General features: G+C 44.2%; 1 pseudogene; it reads right to left on the bottom strand.

Annotated features, from left to right (window-relative positions):
* LOC102969122 overlaps positions 1-16208 on the bottom strand; it is a 28394-nt pseudogene extending 12186 nt beyond the window's left edge.
* Between the last annotated feature and the right edge of the window lie 2202 nt (positions 16209-18410).

Here is an 18410-nt window from a genome sequence, read left to right as displayed (position 1 = left end):
ATGAATTATTAAATAAGCATTTACACTTTTTATGTTTATTCATTTATTTTGAGAGAGAAAAAGCACGAGTGGGGGAGTGGCAGAGAGAGAGAGAGGGAGAGAGAGAATCCCAAGCAAGCTCCACACTATCAGCACAGAGCCCCATGTGGGGCTCGATCTCAGGAACCGCGAGGTCATGACCTGAACTGAAATCAGGAGTCAGACATTTAACCGACTGAGCCACCCAGGCATCCCTAACTTTTTGTTTTAATCTTCAATCAGTAACTATTAGTAACATAATCCATCTAAATAAAATTCTTTGGAGTTGTCAATAAACTTTACAAGTAAAAACGTTTCCTGAAACCAACAAGTTTGAGAACCATCTTGAGTGTGTCTGAAGTGGAGAAAGGCTGACCAGCAGGGCAATGAAGACAGGAGCAGCAAAGTAGCCCTGGGGAGCTAGTGATATAGTAGGACTATGGGTTTGGGCTTAATGCCCCTGTAGAGTTCCTGTTCCTTGTTCCTGTATACAAGGGAGTTGGATGGGCAGTCCTTGCATAAAGCTAAGACTTTAAAAGTTCTGCAGACTTGGAGAAAGGAGAATAATAAACTCCCTTTATAGGATTGGGAAATGGCAAGGAAGCTCACTTATGTCATGAATTTGATGTGGCAAAACAAATTCTGATGAGAAATTGAATCCCTGGGCCTGCACCTGAATTGGAATCCTGATTCCAAGAGGTGAAAAAGCATAAGCAAGTCGTTATTTTAAGTGAGAATTGGTTCAGAGTGGTTGATACTTATGGGGCACCTAGAAGAAGCAAAAATGCAGAACCTCTTCAGTGAAGTTCTTTAGTAACTCTGTTTCCATGACATTCAAAATGGCTTTGGGCAAATCAAGTTTTGTTAAACTGAATGTTTATTGGAGATTCTCCTTCTTTTCCAACAACTGTGATGGGGAGGAAATTTCCTTAATTTGATGGAAGTTAAGAAAAAACAAACAAACCACAAACACCTGCAACAAATACACACAAAGATGCAACCATAAAAGCATTTCCTTAAGGGCGCCTGGGTGGTTCAGTCCGGTTAAGGGTTCAACTTCGGCTCAGGTCATGATCTCACAGTTCGTAAGTTCGAGCCCCACGTCGGGCTCTGTGCTGACAGCTCAGAGCCTGGAGCCTGCTTCGGATTCTGTGTATCTTTCTCTTTCTGCCCTTCCGCCCCTTGTGCTCTGTCTCTCTCTCTCTCAAAAATAAATAAACATTAAAAATTTTTTTAAAAAAAGAAGCAATTCCTTAAATGTCCGGAAAAGGACAAGGATACCTAGTATCTCTGCTTCTTCTTCATCAAGTTAGGGTTCTAGGCAGTGCACAAGGACCAATTAAAAAAAGGAGGAAAGAAATAAAGTTGCCTTTTCTCACAGATTATTTGAAATAATAAGACAGTTCAGCAATTGTTTAAGATACAAGGTGCACATACAAAAACAACCATAGGCTTATATGTCAGCAACAAATAATTAAAAGTGCAAATAAAAATATAATTAATATGGCAACAAAAACTATAAGGTAATAGGAACAAAAAAATCCAAAAAATTCTAAATAAGTGGAACTTATTCATGTTTATTGAATATATAAATTCAATAAATTGATATAGAGAGCTATATCATTTTTTATTCTCAGAGAAGGAAAGGTTCAATGGAAATTCTCCCAAAATAAACATATAAATTTAATGCAATTCCAGATAATGTTCTAACATGATTTTTTACAAGTTGATGTTGAAATTCTTATAAATATCACATGGTCAAGTATATTTACTCTCAGTTTTGAACAAAAATAAAAATTAAAAGGGACACATCTTACTAGATATGAAAACTTATTATAAAGAAATGGTAATTAAGACAGTTGTATGCATCAGGTGACAAACTAACAGGCCAACAGCATAAGATAAAGAGCCTAGAAAAAAATCCACGTATGCATTTTTGAGAAGTATATGCAGGAGGCAGTGTTATAAACCGGCAAGGAAAAAAAAATCGACTAACCCATAAAATATTGGGCTTTCTACTAAAATAAAAATAAAACTAGATTCTTCCTCATTCCATAAGCAAATGTAAATTCTAGATTGAGTAAAAGAGTAAAACTTTAAAAATAAAGTGTAGGAGAATATTTGAATGATATTAGAATGATTTATTAATGATGTACAAAGAATAAAAATACAAAGAAAAGATGGAACGATTTTTACTATGTATTAAATAATTCCCAAAACTCAGGGTTTAAAAGACCAAAATATATTTTTGGATCATGCTATGCTTCCCTCAAGTCTTGGCAGAGAGCTCTGCTCACGTGAGGCTGAAAGACTGGGTTTCCAGAACAGTCACCACGTTGATGTGTCAATGACTAGTGAGTGACAGTGAGTGTAAATTCTGCATGGCTCAAGCAAACAGTCCATTTGCACTGATGATGGGTTCCACAGAACCCATAAAGTGTATGAAGACACAGAAATTCTGGTTTGGCTCTTTGAAATTTTCAGTAATGAGAGCCACCTCCACAAACTATAGCACATTAATGACAATTATGCTTTAAAACTTGTTGTGAATATATTCAAATAAGTGTAAGATTATTCTTTCTCCACACTTCATTTGATTAGGATATGGAACTTTAATCAATAACAGCTTCAAAGGATCTCAGAGGGATCAAAGTTTTAGTTTAATTCTGTTCTGAGACTTTGGGCAAGTGATTTTAATCTCCAGACTTCAGTGTTTCATTTTTGTAAGCTGAGAAGTTTGGGTGGATCGCATATGACATTCCTTCTAGGTTGTTGATATCCCCAACTCCATATTTCTCCAACTCAGCCAAGGAAGCACAATGTTCAAGATTCATTTTAGAATTCCGAGCGGATTCACTGGCTCTCAAGTCTGACAGCCTGATTTCTTTATCTTAAATTCGTTTTCTCTCTTGTCATTCATCAATGAAAATGGTTTTGATTAGCTTAACTTTTCTTCTAGCCAGGCAATGATATCATTCTTTTGAAGGCTGTAATTAGTTGATGGAAGAAACCACCAAGGGAAACCATTGGCTAATTATTGAGTGGAAAACTTGGTTTATGCAATTTTGGCCTACTGATGAGTTAACAATAGCTGGTAATAAGGATTGCCAGCCAAGAATCCTCTGAGCTAATTTAGCCATCCTGTAAGTACCACACAAAAGCCCAAACAGAGCGTTTTCTGAGATTGCCAATTTTTCTTTGATTTCCAAGTTGAAGGGTTAATGAGGAGGTGGGAGTGGATGATGATGGGAAAGAATCCTCTTTCTGAACCTAAGAGGCGAACCATTCAAGGAAACCGAAGTATAGGCTTTAGCAGAGGTAATGGAAGTGTTCTGTGGGACCAAGAATGAAGTCACCGCTGAGGCCATCTCGATATTATCTGGATCTCTTAAGGTCACCTGCCGCTCTTGTTAAGGTACAGCTAGCAATGTATGAATGGTGTCTTGGAACAACCCATCTCTCTGGAATCCACTTTCAATGTTGAGAATTGTTTGGGGAAGGGCATGGAGCCCATACTAACAAAATCTCACTGAACTAGTTTATTTCTGTTCATTACAAATACTCATGTCTCTGTGAAAGATACCTTCAATATTGTACCTCATTTGGAAGGAGGTGTAAGTAGACTCAACGTTGGAGAATGGCACCTTTTCATGATTTTTCCCTGTTTTTGAGAAAGCCCAGATGGAAGAATGTGAACATTTTAATATAAAATATACTAAACCCCCAGACCTCCCAGCCATTAAACCCGAGGTGTGATTACCCTTGTGTTAATGAAGCCTTTATTAGACATAAAATTCCCAGCAGTTACAGGACAGGAGCAGCAGGTCCCCATCTTCAGGGGGTGAATCAAGTCCATATGGTGGCTGGAGAAAGCCAACGGGTATGACTTATTAACATCCCCCCCCACCCCTTCACCCCCTACTTGTTTTGCTCCCCTGGTGTCAGTGTCCTCTTAGATCTCTGGGTTAGATTAGAATGGCCTGAAGCAGGCATCTCACAGGAAAGCAGAGCAGCCTCTGGGGAGATCCCAGGGTCCACTGGCAAAAGTTTCCCTTGCACAGGTCTTAAATGGTGATAGTACTTTTTGCTCTAAGTGTAGGTTGAATGGAATCAAATGCAGCTTTGCTTTCTCCAGTGTTAAAAAGATGAAAGCCTGAGTAATACTTTTTAATAGACTTAATTTTATTAAGCACTTTTAGGTTCTCAGCAAAACTGAGTGGGAGGTACAAAGATTTCCCATAGACCCCGTGACCCACACATGCACAGCCTTCCCCGTTATCAACATCCCCAACCAGAGGGTGCATTTGTTACAAGGGATGGACCTACGCAGACGTATCATTACCATCCAGGGTCCATAGTCGAAGTTAGGGTTCACTTCTGGTATTATACATTCTGTGGCATTGGACAGATGCATAATGATGATATGTACCCACCATTATAGAATCATACAGACTCATTGGCCGCCTTAAAAAATCATCTTAAAAAATCCACTTATTTGTAATATTTTGTTTCCAAAAAAGATCAAACATGAAACTAACTTCTTTTTTTACGAAGCTGAATTTAATTGAAAAGTTGAGGGAAGAAAAGGGCTGAGTTCCCCCTTTTTTCAATGGTCAGGTGAAGCATGCTATCTGCATTGGTTTCTGCTTATTTGCACACCCAGCCAGGGAAAGATCACAAACTCCCTCCCTCTTCCTAGGTGGCAGTTCCCCTTGGTATCAAAAGTCTTCTAAAGCCAGTCTGAATTCGAAGTGCAGTTTGAATCTTGTGTGTCTGACTCTACAGATCTCTTCTTGGAAGGCTGCCCCTGGAACAACCTGGCTTTCCGATCCACCTCTTGCCCCACAGGTGTTGATATTCTACTGGAAGTTCTCTCCCACCGCCGTCCTAGTGTAACCGTGGGAACACCTGACAAGTTCATGTGCATACACATGCATTTAGTAGATAGTGCATAACTGGGACTGACTCGCATTGCATTTCTGCAATGGCTGATTTCAGGAGTAGAATAAGCATGCAGAATTCTAAGAAAGTTCCCCCTGAAAAGGAATACTCTATTTCCCTCTGTCCAAGAGCCTGATTTTAAGTTTCAAATCAAGTGTGAAATAAGAAGCTTTGAAAGATGGCTATCAGCTATGTAGATAGGACTTACTTTTCCCTAAGATAAGCAGAATGAACAGCCATTAAATGCAACCTAGAGCACTTGCCATGAAGGGATTAGAAAAGCAAAGACGAGTTTTCCAGGGGAGTGGGTTTTGTTTTGTTTTGTTTTAAATCTCTAGCAGTCCCTTGTCACTTGCTAAGGCAAAAGAACACAAAACAATAGAACCAACCCAGTCCAACCCAAAGGAAACAAAAATATATCAGAGCATGTTAAGCGGGATCTTCCCTCTTGGTGGGAACTAAAGTTACAGCCCCAAATTATGGGCAAATAGTGCTAAGTGACCGAAATGCTATGTCCAAAGTGCCGCCAGCATTTCGGGCGAGCCATCTCACCAGAGGGCTTCCAGATGCTTGGCAGGAGGGAGGCCAGGCATCAACTCCAGCTATTAGGGTTGAGTCTGCCTGGTGCAAAAGGAGGTCCTTCCACAAGATTTGCATGGGAATCCCGGCTCACGATAAAGACAGCCAGAAGGAAAATAGCAAGCACAAAGCAGTTTATTAAAGCAAAAGTACAGTCTCAAGGTGGGAGAGTGGGCAGGTTCTCAAGGTGAAAGGCCCCTAGGTTGTTTGGGATTGGGTATTGTGTCTCTCTGGGCTGGTGGAACTGTGACAAGCAGTGGGGTGGTCTTTCATGGAGGCTGCTTCCAATCTTTTGGGAAACTCCTCCCACAAGTTGGGAGGGGGAGTTTTTGACCCCATAAGGTCTGTACCCAGTCAAGGCAGCCTTTCTCCACGGAATGGGTTCTACCTGCAATGCAGATACATTATAAAGAGTCTAAGGATTACCCTGAGTCAGAGGTGGTAGAAAAGAGCTCCTGTTCCGCACCTATGGCTCTTTGGTCTGTCAGCCCCAAAGAGCTTAGAAACCATAAGGTCAGGATATTGAGCTCCTGGGCTTTTAATGTATAAATATATCACCGTCCTTGCCTCCAGCTCCTGTTCTCTGTCACTCCCCTTCAGGGACTTGGGAACTCTGCTTTGGGGGTTTTCCTTCCACTGCTCAAGTGTAGCTCCTACCTAACAAAACCATCCCTCTAAGAGGAGGCCTTGGAGAAGGGGCTGCTGGGGGGATGCTGAGCCTATGAGGGGAGATGGTTTTCTGCTCTCAACCTTGCCTTGGAAATGGCGTTTGAATTGCTGCTAATTCCTTTCCTGTAAGCTTGGGAAGAATAAGGGTAGGAATTGCTCAGAAAGAGTTCCTGTAAGATAAGGAGAAAAGACATGGACCCCCTGGTCGGATCACTTAGCTAGTTCTGACCCTGGGCTACTAAGCCTGTGAGAGCCTCCAATAAATTGAGGAGAGGTGTTGTTTTGATAGACTTCCAGGTGCAGAGAATGCCAGAACTGTGTGAGGCCTCAAGAATTACAGAAGGTGGATCTAGTGGAAATAAGCAGGGGGTAGTAGAGTAGTCTGGGATTCGGGGATCTGTCCCAGGCATGGTGTGATGCCTCCACTGAGATGCAACCCAGTCACCAGGATGCTCACTGCAATGAGTGGGCCCTTTGTCAGTGAGGCCTGTTGGGGCCATGGCCATGTCCTCCAGCACAAATGAGGGACAGATGCCCTCTTTTCTCTCCTTCTTCTGCTGCCTACAATGAGGGGCTTGTGCCCAGAAAGGACCGAGGGAGATCCTGGTGCCCTGCCCACGCCAACCACAGCTCCAGCTCTCATTAAGGCAAGAAGAGAGGAACATTGAATTCCCAAACTGAGCATCGTTCCAGCAACTGACAGTGGCTGGGAGACATAGAGCTGGGCCAAGCTGTCATTAAAAGTGTCAAGAAATGAGGATTTGGTGGGAGAAATAGGAAAGCATGTAGAAGAAATTAGACTTGCAGGCTTTGATTTCTCAATAGACTTGTTTCAAGGACTAGACTTCAAATCCAGTCTATGTCCTCAGAATATGTACAGACCCTGGCAACACTCCTGGCTCAGAGTGAGCAACTCGAGTTAATGAGGTTGAATTTGAGGGGAACGCTAACTTCTCAGTGGCACCCCCTCCTAACTTGAGTTGAGACTTGAGAGGGTGGCAGCCCCAAAGAACAGATTTCATTTTTTAGGGTGTGATAGAGAATTGGGCTTCGTTTGCATGTAACTTCACTTGCTGGAAAGAGCGATAGCATTTTCTTGAAATCAAAGTGTGGATAACCATGGAATCCATTATAATGGGACTAGTTTGGTCATTGGAATACCTGGTCTATGCCCCTCTAGGACTGAGATGCTCATTACCCCATTGCTGAGAACAGATGACAGCTCTCAGTTGTGTCCCTGTCTGGGACTGGTCCTGGTGCTAAAGACGGGCACCTCCTTCAATGCCATTCCCCTTCCCAGGAATATCCAGCCACCAAGGTCACACTGTAGGGCAACTTTCCGCTGATTCAGGGTAACTCTGCAGGGCCATCCCGGCTCCCGGACCCTACAAAGGACAGGCAGACACCCTGTTGTGACCTCATCTCATTTCAACTTCTGCCTCTGAACCAGGGTCAACGATGACAGCTCACCAGCCAGATGTAGCCTGCTGCTTGTTCCTGTAGGGCCCATGAGCTAAGAATGTTTTTTACATTTTTAGATGGTTGGAAAAAATGAAAAGGAGAAGATATTCTGTGATATGTAAAAATTATATGCAATTGAAATTCTGGTAAATTTAAATTTACTAGTGTCTGTAAGTGAAATTTTAGTGGGCCACCTCCAAGCTCATCTCTTTATATATTTTGTGTGGCTGCTTTTATGCCACAACAGTCAAACTGTACAGCCCACAAAGCCAAGAGCATTTACTATCTGACCCTTTATACCAAAGTTTGCTGACCCTTGCTGTAAACCAGTCCTGCTCCCCTCACTCACTACCGGTGTTGAGCCTGAGCTCATGTCCTAAGCAGCTTCCAACATGCAAGTCTGCATCTCCAGGTTTCCTTCCTCCGGTCCCCGACTAGCGATGGGCTATCATTCCTGGTTCTCAAAGTTCTCAAAGACAAGACTGCACTCTAGGGCATTGGACATCTCGCCACAAGGAATGTCCACCACAATTACACACATTTTCAATAACAGTGATTTTCTAACTTCTATCAGCTTCCTGGAATCTGTGGTTTAAATTTGATAAAACAATACTGGGGTGCCTGGGTGGCTCAGTCAGTTGAGCATTCGACTTTGGCTCAGGTCATGATCTCACAGTTCGTGGGTTCGAGCCCCACATTGGGCTGTGCACTGACAGCATCCTAACCAATGCAGAGATTTCCTTCTGTCCCCAGAGATGTCACACACGGTGCTCCTTGACCTTCATGCGACTCTGACAAATGTGTGTTCACACGTGAGGGCACCGAGGCTCAGGGAGAAGGAACATGCCATACTGATGAATCAAAAACCCGACTCCCGTCCTACTCCTCCTAAACCCCCGTTCCTTTGGCTGCATGATGTACAGGATTACTCACTTCTCAATTGTACATTATAAAACAACAGAAAATGCTGAAATTCACAATGAAAAAGAAAAAATCTTTATGTTATAGTTGACAATGTATGGTGCTTAAGTTCTTTTACCTCCATTTGTTAATGGAAATGAAAATCCATTTTAAGAAAAATGTTCGGGGGCCCCTGGGTGGCTCAGTTGGTTAAGTGTCCGACTTCGGCTCAGGTCACGATCTCATGGTTCATGGGTTTCAACCCTGTGTCGAGCTCTGTGCTGACAGCTCAGAGCCTGGAGCCTGCTTCAGATTCTGTGTCTCCCTCTCTCTCTGCCCGTCCTCTGCTTGTGCTCTGTTTCTGTCTCTCAAAAATGAATAAGTGTTAAGAAAAATAAAAAAACGAAGGGGACACCTGGGTGGCTAAGTCAGCTAGGCATCCGACTCTAGGCATCCAACTCTTGATCTCGGCTCAGGTCATGATCTTATGGTTTGTGGGGTTGAGCCCCACGTTGGGCTCGATGCTGTCAGTGCAGAGCCTGGTTGGGATTCCGTCTCTCCCTCTCTCTCTACCCCTCTCCCGCTCATGCCCATGTTTTCTCACTCTCTCTCTCTCAAAAATAAAATAAACCTAAAAAACATATGACTGTTACTGATACTAATGCATCTATTTAATAAGATAGGTGATGTTGTTTTACACACAAAACTCATTCTCCATGCTGCATATTTTATTGGATTTAAAAAGAGCCAATATGATGCCTGTATGATGTGGATTGGGGTCTCAATTCACTACCTCCCAGATTTCTCAATGGTCCAAGTCCCTGAGGTGGAGAATTACCATTCTGAAGGAATTTTTTGTCAAAATCTCAGCCCTCCCCTTCCACAGTTAGTAACTGAGTTGAGGGAAGGGGGCTACATAAGTGCTATTTAACAGCTAAGTCAGTGACATGACACAGGCTTAGAATTCTCAAATTTTCATGAAATTCTTTGGACATGGCAAACTCTTCATCCTGAGTAGACACTACACCATGTGGAAGAAATGATCCATTTTCCTTTTTTTCTTTTTAAAAATTTTTTGGTGTTTCATGTTTCTTAAATTTTCATACCGTCGTTTTCTCCACCCCCCCCCCCACCACCCTCCGTAGCAATTAACGAGAAAAACATTCAAACAAATGACTAAAAGGCTCTGTGTGTTTATCTTTGGGAACTGGCGCTCAGTAGGTAATGATCTCAAGTAGAGCTTCTCGCTGTTTGTTCACATGGCACTTGGTTTTGCCTTCACTATTTGTCATACTGTATTTTCTCAATTCTCATGTGTCTCTCTCGCGTAAATTCCGTAAGGGCAGCAGACATATCTGTTTTTTCTTTTCTTCTCTTTAGAGTTTTAATTTTTTTTAATTTTTTTTTTTTTTTTTTTTTTTTTTTTGAGACAGAGAGAGAATACAAGTGGGGAGAGGTGCAGAGCGAGAGAGAGAGAGAGAGAGAGAGAGAGAGAGAGAAAATCTCTGTGCGGAGCCCAACACAAGGTTCAATCCCACAATCGATCCCACGACCCTTCCGTCTGTCACCATTTGACATCGTTATAGGACCACTGACTACATTCCCCAGGCTGTACCTTTCATCCTCATGACTTGGTCATCTGGTTTCCTTGTTTGTGATGCGGTGACAACACAGTTACTCTGATAAGTCTATGCAACTTTTCAATATCAATTTGGAGTCAAAAGTAAAAAGTAGTAGAACCTAAACCAGATACGCTGCTGTCTTCCTGCGGGTGGGGGTGGTCGTCTCGGCCACCCGCACTCTGCTCTGAGACGCCTGGCGTTCTCCAGCACAGGCACTACCATCCTAGAGGTCAAGGCCATCTTGCCCTAGCATGGGGCCTCAGGTTCCCAGCTTCTTGCTCCTGAATCAGCGCATTGTGTGAATCCTATAAAGTAGTTCATACTCGGGTTATAATAATTTTATTGAACAGCCCAAAACTTTGTGGGGGTTTGACTATTATTAAATGGTTTTGTGGTATTTAAACCTTCCGCCACAGTCTATGGAAATTTCCTTTTCTATTCTCTATGTGTATATGCTTCAGGCAAATCCCACGGAATTGAGTCCAGTGCAGACCAATAAAAATGTTTAGTCTAGATTCCTTATCTTTTAGAGATATATACTGAACTATTTATGGCAAAATGAAAGTATGTCTGGGTTTTGGTTACAATTAATGCTGGGGAGTAATGATGGGGAGATGGGGAGGGTATTGGGTAGGATTCTAAATGAAGCAAGAGTTGGGGGAAGGGGGCTACATAAGTGCTATTTAATAACTGGCATTAGCTGAAAATAGTTGAAGCTGTGTGATGGGTATATGGTTGCTATTTTGCATAGGTTTGGAAATGTCTTTAGTAAAAAGTTTTTAAAATGTTCTTTAATTATTACCCTAGTTATGTATGCACACTAAATTACCATAAATAAAAAATCTATAATAAAGGAAACCACTAGAGAGGGAAAAAGTTCTTCAGGATCTTATTTGACCGGACACATATGCCCCAGGCTCTGAGCATGGGCTTCTGTGAGTGTTGGGAACAGAGAGGGATGTGTTTTGCTATGATTTCTCCTTCCTCCTCCCTTCCAGATCTTTCTATGTCGTTTCCAGATCTTCTGGTGGTTGTGTAGGGAAGAGACTTTAGGGTCATATCCTTTCTTGGATGTTTCTGCGTCCGGTCCCTGTGGGCAGCAGGTGTCCAGCCGCTGGCTCTCCCGGGTACAGCTGTCGGTTCCTGGGGGGCTTGCTGCTGGAGCATTTGTACTGCGCATCTGCTTTGCACGGGAGGTCCCCTCTGGCTTCATGCCCACTGTCACCTGTTCAGTCGCTGCCCCTGTGGTGAACCCCACAGTATCTACCTGACACTCACGGTCCTGGTGGAGCCATATATGGGATGGAGGCTCCCATTACCCTTCCTCCCTCTAAGGCTCTCTCTCCTCTTTTCCCTGCAGAGTCCAGACAGATCTGCTGCGCAGTGAGGCCTTCCTTAGGGTGCCCTATGCGTTTTATTGCTGGTTGTTATTATTAGCATCACGCCCAGCGGAGACCAGCCTGGACTTCACACAGAGGGAGGCAAAGGAAGGCGGCCCTGCCTTCCTAGGCGGAAGGCGGATTCTGACTTCGGGCTGGCAGGCAGATTCTGACTTCGGGCTGGCAGGCGGATTCTGACTTCGGGCTGGCAGGCGGATTCTGACTTCGGGCTGGCAGCACAGACCTTTCTCGCACATTTTCTGTGTCTTCAAGCCTCACCTCTGCTGCTCCCGTCTCCCCTGCAGTTTTGTTCTTGGGACTGCATTTCATTCACCCTTAGGGTTTGCTACCACCCACCGCTAGAAGTATGCCTGCCCTCCCTGCTCAGCACACCCTTTCATTCAGCTACATCCTGGGCAGGGAATGAGGTCTTCCTGTCCACATCCACCTCGCCAAGCAATTGTCCAAAGCCCTCAGCCTCTCTTCAGAATCTTACCCAAAGCTAAAGCGTGGCTGGGCTCTGACTCCTTCTCCTGGCTTCCTGAGCTTTTTGAAATCAGGGTCTCCATTCCTCCAAACTTCAAGGACTCTGCCCCTTCCCCATCTTCTGCTCTCACCCCTGTGTTTCCTCGTTCCTTCCTGCAGACACAGGCTACTGTAGTTCACAGAGCAAGCATGCATCTGAGAATCTGGAAGTCCTACCCTCAGGTGAGCTGTTCCTTTGAGTTTGTGTCCTGTTTCCCTGCAGAACGGGAGATGGAGTAGGAGAAGGGAAATGCACAGACAACAAACAGAGAGGCAACTCTGCCATTTCTCTTTCCCTGGTAAAACCATGAACTAATTCATACTCAAATGATAGTGGTTGCTATCTAACACATCTTTTAAGTACTTACCCCCAATCTGCTGTTTGGCCACAGAGTGGCCACCTGGGGGCTTGAAAAAGAGCCCTAGACTGGGTCACAAGAACTGGGTCAGGCCTCACAGGCATGAAAATAAAAGAAAGACCACTAGCTGAAGGGCACCGTGCTGGGTTTGGGAGGCTGAATGCTCTTGGTTGTGTCTGCAGAAGGGTTTACCGAGTACCAACATGTCCATGAACATCAGTTTCCTTATCTGTGGAAGGAACAAGTACCCTTCTCCTGGGCTTGCTGTGGGGGGATTAAATTGAGATGATTGATATATTTTAAAGAGCCTTAGAAACCAAAATGCACCTATGCAAATAGCAGTTATCAAAACCCCTTGGGGCCTCTGAGAACATAAGATATTCTGACCATAGAGCTGATTTTGCTTAGCTGAACCAAGAGAAGTCTTGAAAATCAGCAAGATAGGTAATTTATGGGCTGTCTTCTATGGCCTGGACCCAACTATGTTATACCTCTCCTAACTCAGACAGCACATTGAAAAGGAATCTATTCCCAGAGGTGGAACGTGGATGGGAGAGGAGTCGGTGAGCTATTATCCCTTCCACATCTGGCTTCTTTCTGCCCAGGGAAGCACAGGAGTGTGGTGAGCTGGCTCCTCCTATGACTCCCCCAAAGCCAGGCCGGCGCTCTTCCTGGGGAGGGCCAGGAAGCCAAATTCGACCTGGTGCTTGCGTAGGACGTACCAAAGGCAGACCGTGTTCTCTTAGCTATGGCAGACTCCAGACCCTTGCCTTACAGTTGACTATCACCTAGTACCTGGGGTCCAGATGGCGCAGAGTCCCTTTCCCTCCTAGTAGACCGGGACCGCTTGCTCCTGTCCTCACATGCCACTTGCACTTGTGTGGAAGGACAGGCACCCACAGCGTCACTTTCCTTTAATATTTAATACAGAGGCCGCGTAACTATTTCAAATGTACCTCAGCACCCTGTATATGTAATTGCTAAATCTGGTGACCGCAGCCACGAAGGGCACAGGATGCTGTAGACATACAGTTATTGCAGGTTAGGACCTCGTCTGACGGCAGTGGTGACATTGACGGCTCAGGGATTAGGGCACAAAAGAGCCACGATCAGTTAACTGTGGTCTAGCGTTTCAGAAAGAGAAGTAACCTTCAGAAACAGCCAAAGCAAGGCCGCGGACAAGCGTCGTCTGACCAGCGCTCCTCGGTGGCAAGCCCATTTTTGAAGTTTAATATTGCGACGCAGGGTGATTTATAGATTGCCCTATGGAAAGACTTGACGCGAAGTTTCCATGCAGGGCTACAGAGCTCAGAGCAGGTGCAGGAAGGGCCATGTTCCAAGAAAGTCAGGAAGTGCCCTCCCTGACCAAACACCGCAAATCCTCTGCACACAGAGCAGTGCTTGAGCGAGGCAGAAACGCAGGTGGAAGCATGCCATTTTCTCCAGGCAAGACGGGTAACTTACAAAAATAAAGCCGAACGCGCCCGCGGCGTCAGCTTGCGTGTAGGAATTTCTGTTTCACGGTGCATTTACTTTTCGGTGTGGAGCCAGGTGCCCCTGAATGCAACCCCCTCGGAGGCAGATCTGGAACGCGGGGGAGGTAACGGTACAGGTATGCTCCGCTTTTTTTGTACATGATCCCCAGACCATTCTCCACTCTTGTCTTGAAGAGCCTGGAACTCTGTCCCTCAAGCCCCCTGATGTCCTTGCCTTTCTGCTTCTCCACACCACTCTCCTTGTCTCCAGTGATCTTTGTCTGCTTTTGTGTTTGACGCTCCTGCTTCTTAGGCTTTCCCCATCCCCTCTACCGTGAACATATGAAATTGAAGTATTTAATACAATAAAGCAGCATTATCCATTCTTACCCCTAAAAAGAAAAAAAAAATGAAATTGTTCTAAATAAAATCCCCAAATAAAATTATTTGGTGTTTTGACATAGCCCTTTATTAGCTGTATTAGCTGTAGTTTAATTATTTCCCTGTGAGTGGTCTTCAGAAGAAAAATGTTCCTTTTTCCCTACTACAGATAACGTCTAAGACCTAATAGAGTCCAAATCACAGGGACTAAAAAGAAGTTGTTCAGATGACATCTCCCGAATTTCACTTTAACTTTTGGCCCCACCTAAACTTTTATTACTTCTTTTTATTCTTAGTATGGCTGTGATCCTGCAGATGAGGAAAGAACTGTATTCACGCAATATTCGACATACATTTCTTTAACAATACCCAAAGGACTTAGGTTAATTTGGATTTCCATAAACACCAGAAAAGGAGTTGGGAAATAGTAAATCTATTCTGTGAGTAGTTTACTGAGACATTGACTTTTGCAATATATATGTCTTTTCCAGCTACAAATAATCAACTCATAAAACAAAGAACAATTCTAGTGTTAATAAAGAGTCAGTTCTCACTAAAGCACGGGTGAAATCATTAGCCTGTGGGGCTTGGGAAATTCCTCTGTCCCCTGAATCTTCTCTTTCTGTCATTATCGGACTCAGTGTCATTTGATAATCCTCTTCCATTTTCCATATCTGACTATGTCCCATATTGTTCCATTCAAGGAAACAATCCTTTCCTTGTATCATGGTGTCCTGGCCAATTTTTTTTTTTTTTCCAAAGGATGATTGCATTTTCTACCTCTGGATCTGCTCATTTCCCAATCCAAGCTCTTAAGCTTTTGTCAATTCTATCATAGCAAATGTGCCCCCATTTCTTTCATTTTAAACAACTGTTTACTTATTTGTTTTAGGGGAGCGAGGGTGCAAGTAGGGGAGGGGCAGAGAGAGAGGAAGACAGAGAACCCTAAGCAGACTCCATGCTGTCAACGCAGAGCCTTGTGCAGGGCTCGATCTCATGAACTGTGAGATTATGACCTGAGCCAAAATCAAGTGTTGGATGTTTAACTGACTAAGCCACCCTAGTGTCCCCCCCCCCCACGCCCATTTCTTTAAGATGGACAGAGTTTATTTCTGTTGCTTACAGTAAGAACACAGACTGATTCACCTGCTTTGAATGAAACCTGATTTGTTCTGAATGTCTTCAAAAGAAGCACACTTAGGAGATGAGCTGTCGGTAGCATTTCTCCATTTTCTCTTTACTGATGATTTTATTTTTTATTTGCTTGATAAAATGATCAGGTATAAAATCTTTAAATTTTTTTTTTAACGTTCATTTATTTTGGAGGGGGGGGAGAGAGAGTGCGAGCAGGGGAGGGGCAGAGAGGAAGGGAGACACAGAATTCAAAGCAGGCTCCAGGCTCTGAGCTATCTGCACAGAGCCCGGCGTGGGGCTCAAACCCACAAACTGAGAGATCATAACCTAAGCCGAAGTTGGATACTCAACTGACTGAGCCACCCAGGTGGCCCTCAGGCATAAAATCTTGATCTCAGTTCACCCCAGAAATGCACTGGAACACCTTCTCCCAGCTCCCGGGAGCCAGTGTTAAATTTTCAGGAATTTCTGTGAACCACTTGTTACATTCAGCTGCTGATGGTGGGAGCCTTTATTTTATTTTATTTTATTTTATTTTATTTTATTTTTGTCTTTATTTTATTTTATTTTATTTTATTTTATTTTATTTTATTTTATTTTATTTTATTTTTGTCTCAAGGGCTGGGTGTGTATCAAACTGCCCCCATTGTTCCGCACCTTCTCATTCTCAGCTCTCACTTCGCCGAAATGCACTGCACCACCTGCCACATTGACACACGGTGCCACTTCCTCTTCAGCTCTGTCACCTGGAACAACAATGTTCATCGTGGGGTCTGCAAACCCAGAGCAGCCGCGGAGCACCTGGGACCGCCTGTAAAGTCCTCACTTTTCCATAGGCATGTCTGTGTGAGGCCGCATTTTCTTCATATACGGCAGTTAAAACGATAGATCACAACAGACTGATGCAGAAGGATGCGTGAGAATCCAGCCGTCTGCTCTCCGTTCAGACCCAGAGAGATCAGCACATACTTAGAACAACATCAATCTTATCACGAAAGATTTTATTTGAATGGCAGTTTTTTTCCTAGGACTGTGTTTTTTACATTAAAATGTAATGTGTTTATTATTGTTTCTTATAGATGAATTAATAAATATTTAAAACTCTTCCAGCTTTAATTGTTAATACAGTAAGTAGTGACGCTGTAACCCACACAAAGGAAGCTGTTCGGAGTCTTGGATAATAACGGGGTCCCGAGGCTGAGAACTTTGAAAAGCGCTGCCATTCCCATTGGTGTGGTGGGGTTGTCAGAAACGGTACCAGGCTTCACGTTCCTGAGGGCAGTTCTCAGTGGAAAGTCTGGTCCCACAGACTGTAAGAGTCCACATCACATTGTGGTGACCTGGGATCCCCAAGAGTCTCACCGGAGTGGAAAGGACTTATTGAAGCTTTGCTCTCTGGCCGTCGGGGTGACTGTCTTGCATTAGGACGTGGCAGTCTCTCTGAGAAGGAGCAGCCCCTCGGGGGTGCCTGCTGGCACAGCATGAGGGTCCCTGCGAATGTTGAAACCTGGAAAACAATGAGTCATGCCAAATATGAAAGAAAAAGACCAAAAGAAATATCATCTGAAAATTAAAATCATAAAAATGTGCTCACGTTCGGGGCCTAAGACATATATGGGAAGTGTGTATGTTTCTCTGTGTTCACCGTGATGAAACTCAGGGGTCCTAAGGGTTACCAAGGTTTTCTATTGGCCCAGTTGCAAATTCCAGGCAGAGGGAAATTCTGCAAGATTCTCTCTGTTTATGGTCCACTGCTGTGGCTTTTTTTTTTTTTTTTTTTTTTTTGAAGAGAGAGAGCATGAACTGGGGAGGTGCAGAGAGAGGGAGACAGAGGATCCAAGCAGGCTCTGAGCTGACACCAGAGATCCCGATGCAAGGCTCGAACCCACGAACTGTGAGATCATGACTGGAGGTGAAGTCAGACATTCAACCGACTGAGCCACCTAGGCGCCCCTCACTGCTGTGACTTTGGAATGAGGTGGGGTTACTAAACCTAGGTCTCTGTGACAAACACCTAGCCTTGCAGGATTGCCTAAAGGTCTTTTCTAAGACTTTCCCCAAAACACGTGTGAAACTTGGTCCGGAGGACGGGGACGTGTGAGTAGTTTTTAAAGTGATAGTGGAGAGCAGGCCCCTCCACACCTGCGTGGCCCAGGTGTGGATCACATGCAGGTGCTTCAGTCTCCAGACGTCGTCTTCCAACACCAATCGTCTTGCTAGTTTCAAATGCCTCCTTGACCATCTCTGCACACCCCAGGCCCCTCCTGCTTGTGACCTTTCCACTTGCTGTTCACTCTGCCTGGGACGTTTTTCCCATCACTCTTCGAGATCTCCACTAAAACGTCTTCTTGTTGAGGCCTGCCTTGGCCACATCACCTAAAGCTGCTCCCTGCCCCCCCGCCCCAATATCTACTTATCCCCTCTTCCCACCATTTTCTTTTGGTGACTCATCACCTTGTGGGATGGTTTATATTTTTCTCACTTATCTTGCTTATCATCCTCTCCTCCACTAGAAGGTTCACACCAGGAGGGCAGAAATTTCTCCCTTCTTTGTTCAGTGTTGTGTCTCCAGTGTCTAAACGTTGCCTAGCACATAGATGTTGGACAGATTAATAAAGTCAAACCTTACTCGCAGGATATTATTTCTTCTCGATGGTGTAGTTCTTCTTTTCTCATACAGTCTTAGAGGAAACGGAGACACTAGGGCCGGAGGTATCTCCTGGAGCATCCTGGTCCCCATACCGTGTTGAGATCTCAAGTTCCACAGTAAATAGGTGATGGAAGGGGATAAGGGCCTGAGGATGGGGAGGAGATAAAATCGCTTCACCTTAGGGAACACTGGAAATGAGGGCAGAGAAAGTATGGTTCTGGAAAGTGCCTCTGGGGACAAATGCTCGGGAGCCCGGCAGGGCACTGATTTTAATGTCTTCATGTTCCTTGTAGGGAAGGATGGGGAGACACCTTCCA

This window comes from Panthera tigris, chromosome A2 (genome assembly GCF_018350195.1).
Source record: "Panthera tigris isolate Pti1 chromosome A2, P.tigris_Pti1_mat1.1, whole genome shotgun sequence".
NCBI classification, from domain to species: Eukaryota; Metazoa; Chordata; class Mammalia; order Carnivora; family Felidae; genus Panthera; species Panthera tigris.
Note: the sequence above shows the minus strand (reverse complement) of the source record. Positions and strands in the feature narration are given on the sequence as shown.